Raw genomic sequence first — 23780 nt, 5'->3', positions numbered from 1 at the left:
GCCATTCTGAATTGAACTGAGAAATCTTTTTAAATTCCAATACAATTTAATTTAAACTAGGGATGCACAGATGTATCGACAGTAATCAGTATCAGAAAGATACAGTACAACTTACAAAAATATCTCTCTCATGTTATCACTCAATCAGTGTTTCAGTCATGAAAAGACATCAATAAAAACCGTAAACCGTAATATTTTCAGAAATTGTTATCGTCTAAAGCACAAGCATTGCAAATTCAATAGCTAATGGTAAAATAGCATTCAAAAATGTAAATAAAAAATAATTCATACAGCACAAAAGCAAGATATTACAACCAAAATATATGTATGGATTAGCAGATATCTTTCTGAATAATTGGATATTGCTTCTGCTCAGAAATTTTGTATCAGTGCATCCTTAATTTTAACTGAGGTAGCAAAAAGGACTGGAATTTGAATGTAAGGAAGTAGAATGGAAATGAAAACTTCCAAAATCTTTAAAATTTGAAATTAAAAATCTCATTTTTAATAAGAAAAGCAAAGTTTATCAGGACTAACCTTGAATGTTGGCTTTAAAAAAATTTGTTTTAATGGATGGATGGATGGATGGATAGATGGATGATAAACAGATGCTGTGTGTGCTGGATATGTGACCCAATATTATTTGGTCTTCTTTCCTGGAACAGAAATATTGTACATTTTAAATTTGTATACCAATATGTGACCCTGGATCACAAAACCAGTCTTATGTTGCACGGGTATATTTGTGGCAATAGCCAACAAAACATTGAATGGGTCAAAATTATAGATTTTTCTTTTATGCCAAAAATCATTAGGATATTAATTAAAGATCATGTTCCATGAAGATATTTTGTAAATTTCCCACCTTAAATATATAAAACATTTATTTTTGTGAATGGATGCAGCACTATCGCCAATAGAAATGGACAACTTTAAAGGCGATTTTCTCAATATTTAGATTTTTCTGTATCCTCAGATTCCAGATTTTCAAATAGTTGTATCTCGGCCAAATATTGTCCTATCCTAACAAACCATACATCAATGGAAAGATTATGTATTCAGCTTTCAGATGATGTATAAATCTCAATTTTTTAAAAAATTACACATAAGACTGGTTTTGTGGTCCAGGGTCACATATGTGAAGTACACTAGTACATAGATGACCAAAAAGCTAGACTAAAAATGGATTAAAAGGCTCTTTAGCATCAGCTGAAATACATCACAATGTATTATGCTTGCTTGTTTTAATGACTGAAAGGTCTTTCTGAGGATAAAAGCAGTCACCTATGTGCTTTATCTATTTATACAATTACAACAGCAGCATATAATATCGAGTCGTGAGAGAGAGAGAAAAACTCAAAATAATAAGAGCTCTTACACAGATTCATTTGAGAGTCGAAAAAGCACTCTGAATACATAAGAATATATATCACAGCATGTTAATTTCAGTGATTTTCCGACAGCCGTGCTTCTGTCATGAACAAACAAAATGTAGGGCAAATAAGCCCCCAAATCCATTCTGATTCTGAAGTTCTGCTTATGGCATTTTTGCTACATTCAGTAGTACATAAGTAACTTCCTCTAAACTACACTGCATGCCCTCGTCAATGCCCCATCATCCTTTACTCTCTGGGTGCTGTCTGGTGGATTCACAGTGTGCCAGTGAGAGGGTGAAGACAGTATGGGGGGGCGTATAAGTGCCAGAGAATATCCCTCTGGTCCTCAGGGTGGGCAGCAATGAGAGTCTGAAAAATAAAACAGTAGAGGCCAAAGCCTTCTATCATGTTTTATGAACTAAAGTCACTGTTTTCTAATGGCATAATTATTATGTTTCTTTTGTCGACTCGAGATACAATCATTTAAATGGAAACTGACATGAAAACTTGATTCCAAACACATTTTATTTGTTTGACATATTTTCTACGACAGGATTACATTTATTCAAACATGCGCTGCCGTTCAAAGGTTTGGGGGCGTTAATATTTGTTAATGTTTTTGAAAGTCTCTAATACTCTCTAATACCTAACAAGGATCCATTTATTTGTATAAAAATGTATAATGGCAAAGCTGAATTTTCAGCATCATTACTCCAGTCTTCAGTGTCACATGATCCTTCAGAAATCATTCTAATATGCTGATTTGCTGCTCAAGAAACATTTCTTATTGTTATCAATGGTGAAAATAGTAGAGCTGCTTAATATTTTTTGGAAACCGTGAAATAAGATTCTTTGAGGAATAGAAAGTTCATAAGAACAGCATTTACTATTGACCCCAAACTTTTGAATTATAGTAAATATTAAATAACTATGTCTGTCAAATGCATTATATTTAACTTATGATTAAGTGCATACACTGTTTGTATCATTATATTTACAATTTTAGCGATATGCTCTTCACTGAAGTTTGAAAGCTTTTTAAAAAAATACCAAAATTTGTCTAAAAACTGCCCATTGCGACTTACGACTCGTTTAGATGGAGCGCATCGCATATTATCTATTACTATTTTTTACTTTATATAACCTGCATTCATCGTGGTATTACATAATCAGGAACATCCTGCTAGTTTAAAATGTATTTTACTTTCTATTTAATCTTTTCTTTCCGGGTGAAAAGATATGCGAGGTCATGTCAAAGTGTTTTCAAGCTAATGCTAATGCTAATGCTACAGGGTGAATGAGAGATTTTCCTGCATCATTAGTCGCCCCGTAGGACCGAGAGATTATACACAGAAAAACAAGCTCCTGTCTCTGCACACACACACACACACACACACACACACACACACACCCACCCACACACATCTCTCTCCCTCTCTTCTCCAATGCGCGCAAGGATGTGTGACTTTCCCACCCACTCTTTCGTTCTGTCTCTCTGTCACCTCCTCTTCTCTCTGCATGGAAGAGAAAGAGTTTGGCTTGCAGCATCTCTCAGATGCACATACAGCACATGCTGATACACACACACATGCATCTAGAGAAACACACTCCTCTGCCCCGTTCATGCACACACCCACACACCAGTATGCGGTAAGTCCTAAGAAGTAGCATCGCGGCTCGGCACGTATGCAGAACCATGCGAGAATCGCAGACTCTGCTGCCTAGCTACATCTCCATGGCAACAAGAGCAGCACAGCCCTGTGTAGCACCGTCAAATAACAGGAATGTAATCTTCGCTAGAGAGAGAGAGTAAGAGAAAGTAAGATTTAAAAAAAAACTGAGATGTGTTTTTCCATTTCTGAGAGGAACAGAACTGATTACCCGATTCCTCTCATCTCTGAGTCATTGTGGGGGACAGACCTGTCCTAACCTATCCCCTCTTCCTCTCTTTTGCGCGCGCTTTCAAGCCCTCTCTTTCTTTTTCTCGCGCTATTCACAGTTTAACTCACTTTCTCGCAGCACAGTTACAGTAGAGTGACGTCCTTGAGGAGGCAGATTCCATCAATTCTAAGAGTGTTTTTAAACGGTGCCTCGAAAAGAGCTTTCTCAGATAACATTCTGCTCCCACAGCTCTCGTGTGCGTCAGAACTTCGACTCATCACCTGCTTTTGGTCAGAGTCTCTTCCTCCTCTCACCATTTCTGCAGAAGAAGTCTGCGGGAGTCTGAGCGTGTTTGAGGGCATTTCTTTTACACCATCAAAGCGTCCTGCTGTGCTTCTGTTGTCTTAGACGCTTGATTTTAAAGGGATAGTTCAGCCAAAAATGAAAATTCTGTCATCATTTACTCACCCTCATGTCATTCCAAACCTGTTTGACTTTCTTTTTTTCTGTGGAGCGTAAAAGGAAAAATGTTGATGAATGTACTTGCCACTCATTGCTACGAAAGTGAATGGGGAATTGAGCCGCTGAGTTCCAAAATGGCAAAAAAAATTACCATAAAGTTTCATAAAGAGACTAATTCTAACTTTATTTTAATTCTGTACAATTAAATGTAATAATTCAAGGGATGCAGAAATATTACAATTCTGGTCAAAACCAATAAGCCAATTCTTATTTTCATGCTATGGCTGATAAATGATAAATGAAGGATATTAAAACTTTATTTTGTCTAAATGAATTAAAAATAAAACATTAAAACTAAACTAAACCGTAAATGTTACAAGTCAATTTAGCCATTCCAACATTATACTGTACAGTACGAAAAATGTGTATTCATTTAGAGATGTGTGACACATCACTGAGAGTGAGACACACTGATGTGCTTGAGGACACTGGGATGTGACAGGGAACAAACACTGTTGTGTGTGTGTGTGTGTGTGTGTGTGTGTGTGTGTGTGTGTGTGTGTGTGTGTGTGTGTGTGTGTGTGTGTGTGTGTGTGTGTGTGTGTGTGTGTGTGTGTGTTTGTTTAACCCACATTGTGGCGGCCAGCCAATGGTACTCATGACGGAAATGGATTAATGAACATAGTAATTTATGCTTATTTGAAAATGTAAAAATAGTGAAAGTTTTCTGTGATGAGTAGGTTTAGGGGATAGAATATACAGTTTGTACAGTATAAAAATCATTACCGGTATGTCTATGGAATGTCCCCATAAAACACGGAAACCCAACGTGTGTGTGTGTGTGTGTGTGTGTGTGTGTGTGTGTGTGTGTGTGTGTACTAATACAATTTCAATTTTACTAATACTAATACTAATGTGTACTAATACAATTTTGTATACAAGGTCTGCTAATAGCCATTAGGTACTAAATATACAACTAAATATATATTGTAATGTATACTAAATACATTGGTAACATCAAAACAGCGTGTGGAAGTGGTGTATTTAAATCGTGAGACCAAAATATTTCAATACACATACCAGTGCAAAAATATATATATACTTTTTCCTAATCAGTATATTTTTGTATTGTTTTCCAGTAAAAATAACTACCTAAACATCTTTAAAATAAGATAAAACTGTTTCAAAAATATGACAATTTGTGTAAGAAAATTGTACTTGGATGATACTTGTTTTCAAAGATTATTAGAATAATAATTTTATTAATATATTTAAGTATATTTTTCTTACTTGTTTTACCTCACTAAATGCAGAAACCAAAAAAATAAAAATAATAAAAATAAAAATAATTAAATAATAAATAATTTTAAAGAGTAATTTTAAAATGTAAGATAATAAAAAATGTAAAGAATACCATTTTAAATAAAGTAAGTTTTTCTTGATTTAAAAACTTTTTTACTGGAAAACAACACAAAGAAAATTTCATACCCTATTTTAGGAGGTTCTTTTGCTTTTGTTGGCTTTAAAGGCCTTTGGTAAAAGTGATATGGAACTGTTATACGGTCAAGACCTGCCTACTTTAGCTGTGCGTTTCCTTCAAAATAATTGCACACCTTAAAACATTTGTCAACCAATCAGATTCAAGCATTCAACAGCCCCATATTATAATAATCTATAATCACTATAAACACACACACACACTGCAGTTCAGAGTAATCCAGGAATGAAAACATTGATCTGTCTTTGCCACTTGATCAAATATATGACAACTCTCACTGAAACAAGTTTGAATTCCCCAGTCCTCATATCTATGTTTGAGTGACAGGACTACAGAGAATACAGAGCATGTATATATGTGTGTGTGGGTGCGTGAGTGTGTGTGACACCTAAAGAGAGAGGAGAGGAGGGGGAATGCACTGCAGGAGCAAGTGTTTAGACCTGCAGTGATTCCTCTTTCATTCCCTCTCTGTCTCTCTGCTGATATATATGCTAGGACATTGACAGAAAGTGCAGTAAATTCTCTGAGGGCAATAGCCAGGAGCACACATACACACACACACAAACAGGCACACACACACACACACAATAAAAGTCCCGTTTGAGTGAGGTTCATCTCTGGTTATTAGCATAGATCCGCTTAATGTGTCAGTAATGGGAGAAAAAGACTGGCTCATGAAATATCTCTCTTATTTTATACAAACTTACACACATAAACTCAAAGATGTGCTTCCCTGAGTCCATTCACCCACACACATGGATGAAGTCTTGCAGCCAGTATATTATGAATAAACTCCTCACCCACGGCTCAGAGTCTGTTACGTGACCCTGTAGAGGACGCCCCTCTTTCACGAGCAAAAACTGCTTATATAAAGTCACCAAACCCACTCCCAGAATGCCCCAGAATAGGCTCACGAGTCGAAAAGCATCAGAATTTCCCATTCAAGACGGGCAGAAAGTGCAAGTATTCTACACTCAGACCAAAAGGGGTATGACAGGAACCTGTGGGAACCAAAAAAAGAAGCACTTCCTGCTGAAATAAATGTCATTCACACCACAAGTCCCGTTTCTGAACATCTAGCGTCCCAAACAAGCTGCCCACCAACCCTACAAGTCCCGAACCTGTTCCAAATGATTATCTCTTCTGAGCAAGCGCAAGTGTTTCGGAGGTCCTGGTTTCTGAACGTGAGATTAGATGAAGGGACTCGCGTCTGCCTACCTGTCAGGTGACGAATGAGTCCGTTTGGCTGTGTTCAACTCGATCACAGACAGGCACACGGTCATGGGTGTGGAGAGCTCTCACTCTTTCTGTTTGACTCACTGCAGTAAGCTTGGCTCTTCTGTCACACACATAGTGTCGTCCTTTCCCCTCGATCCGTCCTCTTTCATTCAGGCACTCCAAGCATGATTTTAAAAAAAATGTGAAGAAAAATAAAAAAAAAAGGCAGGGAGGATGCAATGCCCTCCACAGAGAAGTAGCAGTTGGCTGAGCGAAGCGCTCTCTACTGCAGCACCACGCAGGAGACACACACACACACACACACACACACACACTCCACACACGCTCTGACTGATCTACTGAAACACAGCCACAATGAAAACCTGGAGATGGAGTCTAGGAATGGTGGCCAGGATCTTTGGTTCCCGTTTAATTTGATTTGGTTCCTCCCCTCCCATCTTTCTCTCTCTTAGAAAGCTCTATAATTTTATGCCCACTCAAGACATGTCTCACTCTTTCTTTTTGTTCTTAAATGTGACCGTCCCCTCTGAGAGCAAACCACAAGTGACACTGCTTCCATCCTAGTCCAAACATGGGCAACTTCCTAAAGTCGAGTGTCATGATAACATTCGGAAAGGGGGCGTTTTGAGGGAAGAGAGAAAGAGTTGGAGCCTGTATCTGTGCCACTGAACATGAAAGAAAAACAGCTGAACGGAGACAGGCATTTAGACCAGATTTGGTGTCCAAGGGGGCAGTTTACAGTAGTGCGGCCAGAGGCATGAAGATGACATGAATTCATAAATTATGGCTCTGCCAATACAAATGATTAAGCAATGAATCACAATTGTATTTCTCGGCATTGATACTTTAGAAGAGACAATTGATTATTTTTTTTATTTTTTTCATTTTTTAATGTGTGTATTCACATTTTCTATGGCTCAGTGAATGAAGATGCAGGCTGTCGATTTGAATGAAAGATTCTAAATGTAATTTAAATTGTGAAAGAAACAGTTTTCAAGTTTTGAACATTTTCTTTAAAAAGAAACACCATGGCAAGAAATATTTAACATTCTATTTCATGGCCACTAACAAAAAATTGTGACATTTAATTTGTGACATTGATCCATTGTACAAACAGTCAGATGTTCTTGCTTCTATTGAGGCACAAGAACATTTTTATAAAATGATACTAGTTACTAGTTATACAGCTTGTATCATTAAGCTGATAATTATTTTCATTCTAGAAATTCTAGAATGAAAGAAATTCTACATTTTTGTGTTCATATTTTAAAATAAAATAAAAAATAAATTGAATTTAGATATCACAATATTATAATATACAGTATGAAAAATAGATAGATTTGCTAGAGATTACATTTAACAGTGTTATTAAACTATTAGTGTTTTTAAAGATTAACTTTAAGTGAGCATTAGATGATGGCAAAATAATCAAAATGTAAAAATATGGAAAATTAGCATGTAAAATGTATCAAATATATATATATTTTTTTAAATCACCTGATAGCCAATGGCCCCAATTTATCGTGCATCAATAACTTTGTGGAGGTCGATTAAATGATAATAGGTGACTTACCAAATATATACAGATTCTGAGCTTTTCACTCAGTGTCACTCATCATTATCATGATGATAATATAAATATTAATGCAACACAATGAATATTCATTTAAAAATATAGGGATATGGTTAGGACTAAATTTTCGGACAGGAATGTTGTTCCAGGATCAACAAAATATGTTGACCCAGGAAAGCATCTAACTCTGCAAACTCTGGACGTGCCCCACACACACACACACACACACACACACACACACACACACACACACACACACACACACACACACACACACACACACACACACACACATTCCTCAAGGCTTCCTTTCATGATTAAAATTGAGTGACAGTTAAAGTGACTGACGTCCTGCCAATCCAGGCATGTGCTCGGGCCAAGAGACCAGCGTGTGCTGTTAACATGCAAATGTAGCAACCCAGGCCATATTTACAATCTGAATCTGCACTCTCTGCAGGCTTGACTTAGCACACTGATCCAAACTCATCCTGGGACTATAAATTATAACAGGAGGAAAAGCAGTAGATTATTTTGAGTATGTGGTGCATTTAAGAAATCAGAAAGATGACCTGAGTCACTAGCAGACTTACTGATTAAACATCTAACTACATCAGTGATAACATTGTAATCATTGCTCTCTATCAGCTTCTTTGTTTATTCAATACGCATTGAAATATTTATTTAGAGCATCAACACTCATTAATAGTAAGGAGTTGTTGGACTCTGTATCAGGAGGTAGATAACAAGACCTCTACAGTTTTCACTACCATTGAAAGTGACTGAATTGTATCACTGCAGTAAGTTGAACTCAATGTAACTTGTTGCTCATTAGAGTTCAGGTAGAATAGGAGAGCTGTTTGGTAGACCAGTGTTAGTAGAGGAGAGGTAGAGGACAGTTAGTAAAAAATTGTCATTAGAAAAGCATTAGTAGAAGAGTGATAAGATAGTGTCTTACCAATTTTTCAGCTGATTTTTAATCTTAAAAACATTCACATAATTGTTTATTAATCAAAGGGTGTTGGTGCACGCAACTGTGTCTGTCAGCGGGTGAGCATTAACAGCCCTGCCAACTCAATTCCCTGCTGAGTTAATGGCCCTCCCAATTCTGTTCACAGACTCTGAGAACAACCAACCAGTTCTGTGTGCAATTCAGAAGTGGATTGAGAATTTTTTTATGTTTTAATTCAATTCCTGAATCTGAATTGTATTTGAATTGGCATAGCAAATCAGAACCAAAATAGAAACACAAACTTAAATTTAAAGGAGTAGAATAAGTGTCATTTTTAATAAGAAAAGGGAAAGTTTGTCGAAAAACTTTGTATAATGGCTAGAAAGTCTTGTCTGAAAGTTTTGGTTTGAAAGTTTAGGCCTTATAGAAAGACAGGCAAGTTTATTATCAACTTTTACCACTGGAAAATTGGCTTTCAATTAAACATGGCTGCCTATACAGTAAAAAGATGGGACATTTTTTTAAATTGGTGCTACCTGACTAGAAAAAACAGAGAAAAAAGGCTGTTGTTTTCCTTTTTGCCAAATAGGAAGGAAAACTTCAACACCCATAATGCACTGGGCATGTTGCCATCAAAGGCCACTCCCAGCAGTCTGCTATGGATACGCTTACCAGAGTCAAATACCGCCTTGCTTTAGTAAGAAATAATACTTAGCAAACTTTTAGTCTTAATGGTGTTGACTTGTATTGTTCCCCAGTGCAAGAATTCAAAGAGTAAACGTTTAGTGGGAGTAAATTACTTTCGGTTTCCAGTGAAGGATTCAGTGCATTATAGGCAGTGGCTAAAGGCTGCAAAGAATCGTAAATACGGAGAGAAAGCCGTGACAGAAAATCTGAAAAACATCTGTGATTGTTGTCAACATTTCAAACTGGATGACCATGAACACAGGCCAAACGAAGGAAAAAACTTAAAGAAATTGTTGTTCTGTCAGTTTTGCCCAATCCCCTGGAGCAAAAATAAGCAATGATGGACAACTTGTCACTCATATGAACACAGCAATAACAAACCACAAAGATCTAATGACCCAATCAATTCCAGATTGACAAAATCAAGCCCTGCCCAACATTTTTGTCTTGTTAAAGAATCCATTTCACTTGGATATACTTCACAATAGGGAAGAAAAGACTATCGCAACTTCTGTCTCATGTCGACTTAAAACAGAAAGCAAGCCAATTCTTAAATCTGAATTCTGTACAACCTAGCAATCAAGATGGAATTCAAACTTCAATTTAAAGGCACATACCACAAACTCTATACATCTGTTGATCCATCATGGAATCATTTTGCTGGAGTTCATCTAAATTAACTGATCAATAAATCTGTCTGTTATCTTTTTCTCATTGTAGCTGGCAAGAGCTCCAGCACATGAAACACTTTCTGTGGCAAGCCCCGAAGGGACAAATACACATCACACACCTTCACAAAGCAAAGTCACTTCTACAATTCTTCACATTTGCATAGCACAGCTGCTCAAAGTTTCACATTGATTTTCTGCCAAAAATTGGAACATTGCAGTACATGACCAGGAATCTGTAAGAAATGTCAGCGACAACATTTGATTAGTCTGGCTTTGTTTTGATTTTTTTTTTTGCAAATGATTTCAGCCTGAATGGTTTGGATTTCAAGTAGTTTTTTCATCATTCAGAACATGATGTGACTAACTTCATACACAAAGTGACAGTGCATACACTTGAGTCGGAATTCACTCATACATTGTGACAATATACTAAACAGTGAATGAGTATGCAAGTAGTTTCAGACAAAAAATATGTATGAATACATACACACTAAATCATTAAAAAAAGAATGCAATGAACTACAATTAAAATGAACTAAATTAATTATGCCCCCCTGACCGTACAAATTCCCTGTACTAATTTGCACTTACCAAGAACTAACAGAGCGGTTAACACAGAACACATCAAGATAGATATTAACATCAGCAAAAACAAATCAGTTTTCCATCCTTTTTTCCACAACAGCAAAAGTCTCTTAGCATCATATTGACGACACTTACATCATTATATAGAAACTGATTTATATGAAAAATAACAGCTCTGACAATCAGTCCGACAGATCAGTTTTAAAAAACAAATGAGATTTATGTGCAGTATGAACAAAGCCTTGGACAAAAAATACAAGCTAAAAACCTACTGTATAGTTTATTGGGAAGAATGGATGAATTAGGAAAATGAAACCCATTCGCTTTCTTTGATAATCACCCCTCACCCTCAACCTTTTTCTTGGCTTGGTCTCCTGTGACAGTGTGGACCCCAGAAACAAACCTATGATCATTTACTGTACTTCCAACCTACTGTTGGCTAGCATTTCTCACAGTCTTGTGGCGTAGCAGCGTAAAGGGGATATTCCAGCAGAGAAGACAGAATAGTACGAACAATAGAAAATGGAGGCCTTAGGCACAATGACAAAGAGGAAAGAATGACTTCTCCACATGAACGAGCAAGCACAGAGACAGTAGCAATTCAGTTCGGCATGTTTTAATTTCAAGGTGTATTACCCTAAAGTTTAAAATGTAAAGCTTAATAACTTGTACGCATCTGTAAAGACATGCTAGCCGTGTATAATATCCTGGACGGACACCATCTGCTCCTCCTGCCTCTGTGAAAATCTGAATGAACCTGAGGCCGTGACAATGCCGATGTGCTAACCTCACCTCACCTCACTAGCGCATTATTACAGTATTTGTGTATCTGCCTAACCTTTTCAGGAGCTTTGTAAACAATTCTCCTTTTTCAAATGGCAACGAAGCTCTCAGCTTCAATTATTTTTCCTATTCAAATAACAAAACTCTGCCAGCACCACATCGTAAGCGGATAATTCACACGTGCCTCAAAGCGGACATGCAGTGATGTATAACTGCGACATCTGACTTCAAGGGCTAGTTTAACAGTTTTCCCACACACACAATATGTACGGGTTTAGCACTTGTAGTGCTACGAATACTGATTAGAACCAAAGAAGCTCTCTTTAAGTCTTACTTAAACACATTTATTTATTTATTTATCTATTTATTTAATTAGGGAGATATCACTCTCTCTGCTGAAAGTCACCTTAATGAGAGGGATAAATTGAAATCCGTTCAAATTTTCTTCATGGCTAACAATGCAAGAAATTAGCGAATGCAATTACTTTCAAGCACAGTTTGATTACAGGGAAATAAATGGATACTGAATACCAACATATTCACAAATTCCTATCAGGAGGCCACCTAGCTCATTCACATCTGAAAGGCCTTCGCTATATCTCAAAACCCAATGAACATCAACAACAACAAAAAAATCAATACATGAAAATGATTGTGTTAAAGTCAATGATCCTGATTTCAGACGATGGTTTGAGGCTTTAGCTCACAAAGGGAGCTTAAGATTAATGAACATCCAACAGGATGGCTCCTCTGACTTCATTAGGGAGTCTGTGATGCAGCAAACGGCATCGTTTTATGATATTTACCCCCACATCTGGCGCCATGACAGCCTGATGGATTATGGTTAGTGTGTTTATCCTGACAGGGGACATTAAAACGAGAGTTTATTTGTTTATTTGGCACTGGTTTGAATCTTTTTATGTGTTTGCATATGGGATCGACAGGTCGAAGGAATCATATTATTCCAGTTCACTGCAGGACTTTTCACTCTAGCTCAGTGGTGCTCAGCCTTTTTGACTTGAAAGCCCTCCGTAATCCAACACAATATTCAAAGTTTATACACAAATATATGCAAATATGCTATTATATTTCTGGTATTGCTGGCTGTAATTAGGACAAAGCTGCTTGTTTTCAAACTTTTTTATTGATATATTGAATCTATTAATGTGGTAAATTCATTTAAAACAGTAAATAAATTAACCATGATTTATTTTGTGATTCCAGAAGTTATGTTCTGCAATCCAAAACTGTATGTTGTTCAATAAAAAACAATAGTCATTGAGGGAAAATAAAAAGAAATACATTTATTTTTGTGTGCTCATTTTTAGCATTTTAATTTAGATTAGTGATAGGGTTTTTTAATATATTAATTAATTAATTTAAATACTTTTTAAATCAATGTAAATAAAGTTTGCTGAGGCACACTAGAACCACTGCTCTTGTTGTTTTTCTAAAGTATGGAGAAAAACTCCCAAACATCAAAATGCATGAAGAAGCCTTTGAAACATAAGGTTATGCAACTTACAGAATATGGAACCTACTGAGGATCCATTAAAATCAACAAAACCATTAAGTGTGAAATGAAAATATAAGGTTTCCGCTATTGCATCAGCACAAAACTGAAAGGTTCCCCTTTGAAATCACTTCATACTCTAGTTCCTAAAAGAAAAGAGCACTTTGTGTGTCTGCCCAGATAAAAAATTAAAGTGACTTCAGTGTATTCTTGTAAAATGTTCTTGAGTATATTGTTTTAGGACAGGATCCACACAAGACTGACATTTGATTGTAGTGAGGCTACAAACTCTCTAAAGTTCAGAGAGAGTATTGACCTTCAGAGGTCTGCTCTGGGAAAGAGGTACGTTGTTCGAATGCAAAGCAAGATACATCCTCAGTCTTGAACCTTCCTGCTTACATTTGTTCAAGCTTATTACTGCTTCTCTTGAATGATTCCAGGGATTATCTCTGAACTACACATGCCATGCATGGTTTCAAACACAGAAAAAAAAATCATCTGCATTTAAATTCAACCAACGTAGTCAAGAATCTTCTCCATTTATTTGGCACCACCATCTGATTTTCTGTCACCTCGGAAGACAATAGACATTTCCATACTGACTCACTATCTAGGGGTCAACTAGGATGGAAAAAGTAATTATGTTAAAGTAATTGTAGATGATTGCTTTGAGGAATCCTCACACTTAGAAGGGCTCACGACTGAATAAAAATGAAAAAAGTTCACTAGTTGTAGTCTGGACAACTTTGTTTATTTAAATGCGGTTTCGTCCAATATCATCTTGTGAAGTGCTGTTTATTACATCTTTACACAACAATAAAAGTTCTTTATTGGCATCTATGGTTCCATGAAGAACCTTTAACTTCCAGGGAACCTTTCCATTGCACAAAAAGTTCTTTATAATGGAAAAGGTTCTTTAGATTATTAAAACGTTCTACACACTAAGAGGAAAATGGTTCTGTTATTCACTGTTCACTGAAAAGTTCTTTCTGCATTTTTAAGAGTGTGTGTCAAAAAAGAACAGAGCGCGGGCCGTGATGCTTGATTCGTGACTCTAGTTATGAACTGGTTCTTTGTAATGATTCTGTCAAAAAGAGTCACAAAACCTTCTCGCACTAGCACATGAGTTAGCGCTTTGAATTAGACCGTCAGAGAGTGAATTATTTAGAAGCATTAGTTCCTAACTGACTCCCTCACTGAATCGTGAATCATTTTTCTGTCCAATTCAAAATTATGTATTTAAAGATACATATTTTCAATAGTGGTCTGTTGCAATAAATGGTTAAATTGGTGCAAATGGCATTCAAATATTACACAACAAATTTTATCGGTCACCGTTTAGCTTATAGGTCCAATCATAAGGTTGAATCAAAGAGAAAAACTGTAGGGTAGGTGACATTTGATTCATAATCAACACAATATTAGACTTTTTCCAGACAGGCAGAAACAAACATTCTTGCAAAACACAGTGACATTCATAAATACAGTAGTGATATATTACAAACATAAATATGTATTTACTAAAATCAAGATCACTACAATGACAGCATCCAGGAACTAATGTGCTTCTGAACAGCCATCTTTATTCAGCAATTCCGTCAACTAAAAATGATTTGGCTCTCAAATGTTTACATTAAAGGAGCCAATGGCTCCCCAAATCATTTTCTAGCCTGGAATCCTGCTTAGATTCCTTTCGGCCTCTCCCTCTTCGTCATCTTCATCACCACCCACAATGTTTCAAAACACTGGTGACCTGTGTAACATATTGCTTTGCATCTGAAAGATCAAGCTTGGTTTCTATGGCAACCGATACACAAATGGCCATGGTGATTGGTGATGTTATAAGCTGGTTATTATCTAGAGATTCAGGTTTGACTTTAAGCAGTTGTTGTAAAAAATAAAAAATAAAAAATAAAAGGAAAAAAGAATGAAAGTGGATGAGACATCCACCGTTTTGATGAGTGCTGAATAGGTCTTAACGGGGACGATTAAAATGTAAAGACTTAGTTGTTGATTTAAGAACAATTCATTTAAATTATTTGGTGGACATATAAGCATGGAAACATTTTGTACTATATGAATATGCTTACTTTCCATTACTTTGTTAGAGAACCCATTTTCCCTGAGAACAGTTCAAGTTCCCACAATCCTCGCTGTCCTGAGGAGAGGAGAGCCCTTGGTCTATGAGAACCTGATTAAAAATATAAACCTTTAAAGTGATTTAATTATAGAGCTGTGATGGATCATTACAGATCCTCTTTGTGTAATTTGACATTAAACTGGTAACACGAGTCTACAGCACCATCTATTGGTATTAATGGCCATAACAGGAGATAGCAGCTGCCAATATTTTGCAGTCTATAAGCAAGACAGATCAGGTCATTCCTCTGAGGGGCTCATTTGTGCTTGTAGAATTCATGATACCCCCATGTCCTAATATTAGAAATAGCCTAAACACACATACAAACAATATCTAAACCTTTATTATTTATTAGTTTGAAACTGTTTTAATACATATTTGATTTAACAGAATAGGAAACTAAAATATGCATTAACCTCACTGATGAAACATCAGGAAAGAAACATACACTTAAAGTAGTCATTGAACCAAAATAGACAGTTATGTCAAAAATAATACATTGTTGATTATTTTCCATGAAATCCCTTAATACTGTAATTCTAATTAATAAAACATTTCAGCTGAAACCTGTTACCTGTAATTTTTCATTTATCAGTAATTCAAGACAGTGACCTAACAGTGAACTTCAAATTGTTCCTCTTAGCAGCATGAAAAACAAAACAGTTATTTACACACTTTCTATGCCTTGTTAATTATAATGTTAGCACCGTAGTTTTTGCTTGAAGTGTTTATTGGACTAAAGTCACAACATCAGCCTTTTTAATTAATTGTGCTGCTCTAATTTACCGTATTTAGCCTATTTAACCTAGTTCAAATGTTTGGGGTTAGTAAGATTTTTAAAAGTTTTTTTTTTTTTTTTTGCTCACCAAGTCAGTAGACAGTAGAAGTGTAAAATTACACTTTAAAATAATAATATAAAAATAATAATAATAATTTAAAATAACTGTTTTCTATTCTAATATATTTGAAAATATATTCCTGTGATGCAAAGCTGAATTTTCAGCATCATTACTCCAGTCTCCATGTCACATGGTCCCTCAAAAATCATTCTAACATGCTGATTTTGGGTTCAAGTATTTCTTATTATTTCAATGTTGAAAACCCTTGTGCTGTTTAATTTTTATTTTATTTTTTGGAAACCATGATACATTTTTTTCAGGATTCTTTGATGAACAGAAAATTCAAGAGAACAGCATTTATTTGAAATAGAGACTTTTGAAACATTATAAATGTCTTTTCTGTCACTTTTGACCAATTTATAACAACCTTGCTGAATAAACGTATAATTTTCTTTCAACAAAAAAAAAAAAAAATCTTACCGATTGCAAACTTTTGGAACATTAGTGTATGTCAAATCGTCACCTTACTAAAAGAATTGCCTAAGTCATTTTTTGACAAAAAATTTTTTTTTTGCATACGTCATCTCCTCATAATGCTGGCCACCTCTGGTAAAATCGGATCATGCAATTCTACCCCTGTAGTGTAATAGCCTATGTCAAGAGTGTGACTTATGCCGTTTTATTATGCCTAAGTCAAAAGACAATGAGACTTAGGCAATTTTACAAGCTTTTCAAGATGGCAGCTGCATAAAGAAGAACGAAAATCTACTCAACCTCTGAAGTTATTTTGCAGTTTTTTGTGATTTCTGAGAAACCTGAAAAAATGATTTTAGGAAAAGGTGATGATATTACAGATATAAAATGGGTTAGAAATGTGAATTCAAGACTTTAAACTCCTAATTTCATCTTAAATTATTGTGTAAATTTCAATGTTCACCCATTAAACTATATACGCTTTGGTTTACCATATTAAATGCTCATGTATTTTCACACATTGAAGAAGCCATATCACAGTCAAATTGTAGATGTCCTTTGTATAGTACGGATGAAAGGAACTATATGTGCACATCTGTGTTTGTTTTTGTGCGTGGGTGCATGCGTCTCTCTGCGTGTGTACATCTGTGTTTGTGTGTGTGCATCTGCTTGAAGTTTTGGCCGCAGCTGAAGTGGTCTATGGCGAGCAGTGACTGAAGTGGAATCCTGCGCTCTCCAGGCCCTACACCTTCTAATAACAGCCATCTGTCTTCATGACTGTCTGCTCAACAAGCTCAGGGGAAGGAGGAAGAGAGAAAAGAAGAGTTTGGGTGGATACACTTTCAGAAATTATACAAAGCAATATTTGTTCGATTTTTCTTCTTTATATTGGTCAGAGTAGAGAAAGGGCAAAAGATGTTTATAAATGATTAAACTATTTACTGTGCAACACTTAACAATAAGGATATTTTTTCTGCAGGCACGTTTAGTTTAGCAGTTTACATTTTTACTTTCCTTGCCATTATTCTCTCTGGCCCCACCATTTAAATAGCTTAAATAATTAAAAAATGTATTTTTTTAATATATATATTTTCCTTATATTATTATTATTAAATACAAGAAATTGTTAAATAAAAGTTTTAATAAATTACAAAGATTTTAAGTAAAAATTTTAAGCAATTATAGCTATTAGAAGTGACAGCAATTAACTCCATGATGGCTACAAATCCTTAGACAACCTTCAAGAATCATTTCCAAGTTCAACATATACACACCCATTCAAAAGTTTGTCAGTATGTTTTTGTTTCGTTTTTTGACATTGTTTCAAATAAATACTGTTTTTGAATTTTCCATTAATCAAATAATAGCATGCATCACGGTTTCCACAAAAATTTCAAACAGCACAAAAGTTTTCATCATTGATAATAATAAGAAATGTTTCTAGAGCAGCAAACCAGCATAGAATGTCTCTGAAGGATCATGTGACACTGAAGACATTTGAAAAAAATAGAAAAATTGTAAAAATATTTCAACCTATTCATGTTTTTACTGTATTGTAAAAACTGTTTTGTGTTTTTTGATCAAATAAATTCAGCCCCAAACTCTGAAAGGTAGTGTATTTAGTGTCGTGACGTTTCAATCAAAATAACTCACAATAACTTGGTTGGGAAAGTCCCAAATCATTCTCACACTAGCCCCTAGTCATCAGTCATCCTTCCTTATTGATGTGACCTTCAAGTTCTATGAACAGATCATGCTGATCCATTTATAAAACTTCTTACTGTAACCCCTAAACCTTCCAGACTGTCCTATGTTTCCCTAATTTACATATCCAACTAGAAACCAACAACATGTGATCCTTTATAATGGATTAGTAAATAAGCACAACCGCGGTATTTCCCTTGTCCTCGGCGAACAGCTCTCGGGGGTCAGCAGTGCTGATGAGCTGTGTGATGGGGTCCTGAGCTCTCTGGCCATGCCGTTCAAGGTCAGATCAGGTCTGAGCGCTGACTCAGACAGGTCAAACACACAGCAGAACCATATCAAGCTCTCCACTATCTAATTTCCTGTGCAGCACAGTGATTTCCTTTCCCCCGCTTCCTTTCTATCTCCTCCTCTTCCTCATGTTTGCGAACCACCCTATCCCCTCTGTGTAGGTGTGTGCGGTGCCACCCACATCCCCTCTCTGCATGTGTATTATGCATAGACGAATAATAAAATGTCATCACAAAAGAATAGTGTTGTCAAAAAATATTGATATTTCCATATGTATCAATACTGAAATATCTCCAATACTCCATTTATACAACGATACCAAACTGCGCATTCTCACACTCTCTTCTTTCCGACACCGAACTGACAAACACTTGTATCCCGTCACTCACTCGTCTCATTCGCTCCGTTTAAATAGTGCTTGTATTTCGCATTATTTTTTGTCATTCCCCCAGGTTTCGTGCTCACATCAAAAGCGCACGCACCACTGATCTATATAAGTGCGCTCTCATAAAGCCGCCTCTCAAACAGCTCGCGAATGCCAAATGTACCTCTTTTTCTTGGCTTATTGCACTTAAACAGACAAATACATACAAAATTATGTCAAAATATTCAGGGTATATTCAGTATTCAGGTAAATACAGTCAGTTTTGGAATGTAAATAGTTAAAAAATAAATCACATGTTGTGTAACAGTATGCAGTAGCTCTTAAAGTGACAGCAGCCAAATAATCCTGCTGCTGTCTGTCAAGTTAAACATAGAGCAAAAGACAGAGAAAATAATTTGCTGCTCTTGACTGAATAACTTTTGTAACTTTAATTGTAAGAATTAATCTGTATTTCATTTTTACATTGAATTACTTACATTTCTATAGTGTTTCTTACCTGAAAACTACTGTTAGACCTGACAAAACTTCTCTTTATTCTATTGTATTTATTTGTGCTGTCGTTTGCAATTTGTTTCTTAGTTCTTATTTTATTACTGACTGTTTACTTGTCTTTTTTTGGAAATGTAGTTTTACAATTCAAATAAAGCCTGTGCTGTGTGTAAGCTATTACAACCAAATTACTCAAACTATCAAAAAATCATGAGACAATAATAAATTATCTGTATGGCGGTATATATGGCAGTTTTCCCAGTGGTATCAAAAATGGTATCGAATATCGATATATTTTTCAAGTTATCATATCAAGTTCCAGTATCGTGAAAAGACTACAAGAGAAGATGACACAGAAAGCGTACTTCACATTTTAAAGCACACACACTTTCGTTTGCTTTCATTTGCTGAGCACTGGCCAATCACTGCATATAGTGAGTGTCACTTCATGCACACCATTCTGTCTTCACCTCTTCACCTCAATATAATGCTCTCATCCTCCCATCATATCAGAGGAATCAACTACTCCTCAGACAATGTACCTTTTCTCACCCCTCACTCTTCACTTTTTTCCCCTCTCGTTTCATTTTATTTACTCATTTTCTCAGAAACTACTAAGACCGGCTTTTGTAAGTTTGTAAGTGTACATTTCATCAACAATACACTGAATGAATTATTGATGTGATGTATATGCTACTGTACTACTACTAACAATTGACAAAATAAAACTTTTAGCATATATATATATATGTTACATCCACCAGCTGGAGTGTCATTGATTTCCACCAGAGGGCACTCCTTCCGTCTTGGTTATCTCACCATGGACTACACATCCCACAATTCATTTTGCCTGATTACATCCACCTGTGTCTCATTTTTCTTGTTAATCCTGGCTATATAAACTAATGCTGCGTCTTAATTCGCCTACTTATACTACGCCCTAAAAGCATGTGCTCTTTTTGTGAAGAAAAAGGGAATACTTTTGAGTGTGTAGCAGAAGAGTAGACAAGCTTTGGGACATACTATCACGTCATACAATTGCGTCTTTAAGGGTTGCTCTCTGTCGCTTAGTTATACGCATCCTGTCACGCAAACTGACCTGTCAATCATCTTGTCAAAGATAAAATCCTCGACATTTCATTTCCTACCGTATCGGAGAGAAATGCAGAAGCACTTTGATCTGAAGTCGCGGGTCTTTCATGCAGAGAACTCTCCTCATATTAATGCATAATGATGCATTTAAAAGTTAATGGCCAGACGGATCTTTATGAAAGTCCACATTGTTATTGCAGATGAAATATAACACGGATAACAATAAATAAATATTTTTCTATCAGGTTAAACTTTGATTAGTCACTCAAACCTTTATCTAAACCTCTCACCGTCGGTCACGCATATCCGCCATGTTTTGTAGTTTTTTAACACTTTTTACTCGTGTTTGTAGTTCCTCCTCCAAAGCGCAATGGGTTGTGGGCAATATTAGCCTTTAGAGTGAGCACAGATCCACACTTCGAAAATCCACCGGAAAGAGCAGACCATCCGGGCACTTCTGGCATACTCTTTTCAACATACTATGCGTTGGGACACACTTATTTTAATCTCACAAACTGTTTAGGATGGATAGTATGAACATTGAGACGCAGGGCCTGTGTTTTCTATCATTCATTACAAATCTTGTTAAGTGTCACTGCATTTCTGAGTGTTATCCTGGTTCCCTGTGCCTTGGACCTAGTTTTATGTTTGATTACCTTCAATAAAGCTGCGTTTGGATATTCACCCTTAAGTATCGGGGCAGTTGGTGACAATACACACATTTAAAATGTACAGTTTTAACTCTTAAAACCGGTAAATCATGCAGCTCACATTCGGATAGTAATGACACAAACATACGTTTATATAGTACACACGCATGAATGTCAATGAATGTATAAAAAAGGTTGAAACACACAAGGCTTAAACGTTTTGTCATATGCACCAACTAACCCTTACACTATCAATGAAATAAGTGGCTCTGAAATATTCTGAATATATTTGTCTAATGCTCTAAATCCAAAATGAATGTCTAAAGTGCGTTAAAACCATCACAATATTCACGATGTTGCTTCATTTTTTATGTAAATATACTGTGAATATCCATTTTTATCATCCTGCCCTACTTTGGATGCATTTCAAGAGTGCCTTTACTGGGGGAGGAAATGACCTTGGCCATTATATACAGGACAAATTTGTTTCTCTATAGCAATTTTCATTAGCAGGACTCCCACTACATGCTGATGAAACACTAACACTACATACTGATGTCCTAAAAATCTGAATGACCATGACATAGAGGGGAGAGGAAGCAAGGGGAGGGTTTTCTCTGTCGACTACAATCTTTATATCAGACAGAAAGAGAGAGAGAGAGAGAGAGAGAGAGAGAGAGAGAGAGAGAGAGAGAAAGAGAGAGAGAGAGAGAGAGAGAGAGAGAGAGAGAGAGAGAGAGAGAGAGAGAGAGAGAGAGAGAGAGAGAGAGAGAGTGCACATAACCCCTACAGGGACTGAAAAATCGATACAAACACTCTTCTAAGAATGCAAAGCAGGGCCACACAAAAAGTTTTGTAGAACATCAGCAATTCCCAAAAAAAACTTTGCTTATAAACTTTGCACCTCTGCAGACTAATCAAAACATTAACATATACAAGAAAGTCATGTATATGCCCCCAACAACACAAACACACACGGACACACCTTGAATCATTTACTAGTATGAGGGCAAAAGGAGCCGCAGGCGTACAATGTGTTTCAAGAACAAATGAGACAATGATGGGGTCAAACAGCCAGGACTAAATAAGTGTTTAAAGCAGGTGGTTTTTCTCTAAGGAAAATGTGGATAAGAAAATGATAATAAAACAAAAGGAATGTAATAAAATATGAGACTGAATAGTATTTAGATCCCTTTTTAAAGTATCTTAGTTGCTTCCCTCGTTCTCACTAGATTCTCAGTAAGGTCCTAGTGTGTCTTTCTTTCACAAGCATTTTAAAATGAAATGTTTGCCTCCGTGAGTACGCTGAGGATTTTATAAGCAATGGTCCAAAAGGAAGATGACAGAATATAAGCTATGCTTGGTAAAAGCTTGTAAAAAAACAAAAAAAAAACATTTTATTAAATACTATATAGCTGTACTATCAATATTCAAGCTATCTATATTTTTATCAATAAATATATAATTAAATAAAAACTAGATGAGACATCAATGTGAACAGATACAGAATAGTATGTACTATGTACTTACTGTAAATAAAATGTTATGGTACTGTGTGCTTGATGAAAATGTAAGGTATACGGTGCTCCATAAGCTTTTAGCACAAGAATCTCTGTACACTGGGGAAAAAGAGAGGGGGCTTTGCCTCTTCATTTAAGAAGTCCACCACACGCCACTGGTGTAAAGTGTTTACGTGTCACTCCTCATGACATGATTCTGTAGCTGACTATCACAACCACCCGCAGCTGTAGCAGAACCAGAAGAGCCGTGTGGGTGGCTGTTGTTAGCTGTCAGGAAAAAATAAAAAAACATTTTCTGCTTTACAGCACATTTATAACTGAAACTTACTCACTGATTCTTGAACTCATGTTATTTCTGTATTGTTAGCTCATTGCCAGAAGCAAGTGTGTTTTCTTCCTCGTCATCAAAAGCTGCTGCATATAGCCTACACATCTGCCTTTCGCTTCACGTCGCAGAGAAAGACACAGCCAGTGTCTTTGTACTCACAGATGCTGCTTTCTGCCTTACAACAGGTCTATACAAAGCTGAGAGAGAGGAAAAATCAGTGACACCAATTTGCATAACGAGGGGAAGTTCTGTGGTGGCCACCTTCAATGCCTGGAGTTTGAGATCAGCTCCGAAGCAAAGGCCAAACCTGAAATTTAAAATGGAAATTGGACGATGCCTGTGAATGCTTTAGATGCATTAGGTAAAATGGCTTTCCGATGGATATAACATGATAGTAAACCTATACTGACATGGTCTACATTGTCTCCATAGAAACAGGATGAAACCATGGTCACAGCACTGGTGCAATACCACCAATCCATTCAGACTCTACATCCACTGGGAGTAAAAACCACCAACTTCCAAACTTGGCACAATGGTTTAATAGAAAATGCCCAATGGAGGCAGAACAGTGAATAATTGCTGCATTTCGGAGGCTTTTATAATGCAAAAACTTAAGGTCTACATGTCATGAAACGTTTTTTTTAATCA

General features: G+C 36.2%; 1 protein-coding gene across 5 annotated transcripts in view; it reads right to left on the bottom strand.

Annotated features, from left to right (window-relative positions):
- The window catches only part of dlgap2a (discs, large homolog-associated protein 2a), a 147807-nt gene that overhangs the window by 110193 nt on the left and 13834 nt on the right, over positions 1 to 23780 (bottom strand). For 2 of the 5 annotated variants that reach the window (XM_079852750.1, XM_079852749.1), the window contains exon 1: positions 6436 to 6743. The exons of the other annotated variants lie outside the window; for them this stretch is intronic. The gene's annotated coding sequence lies outside the window, so the exon portion shown is untranslated. Of the gene's footprint in view, positions 1 to 6435; positions 6744 to 23780 lie in introns of those variants that run through there. 5 annotated transcript variants of the gene reach the window in all.

Source organism: Squalius cephalus (assembly GCF_949319135.1).
Source record: "Squalius cephalus genome assembly, chromosome: 20".
Classification (NCBI taxonomy): domain Eukaryota; kingdom Metazoa; phylum Chordata; class Actinopteri; order Cypriniformes; family Leuciscidae; genus Squalius; species Squalius cephalus.
This window is presented reverse-complemented; position numbering and strand designations above follow the sequence as displayed.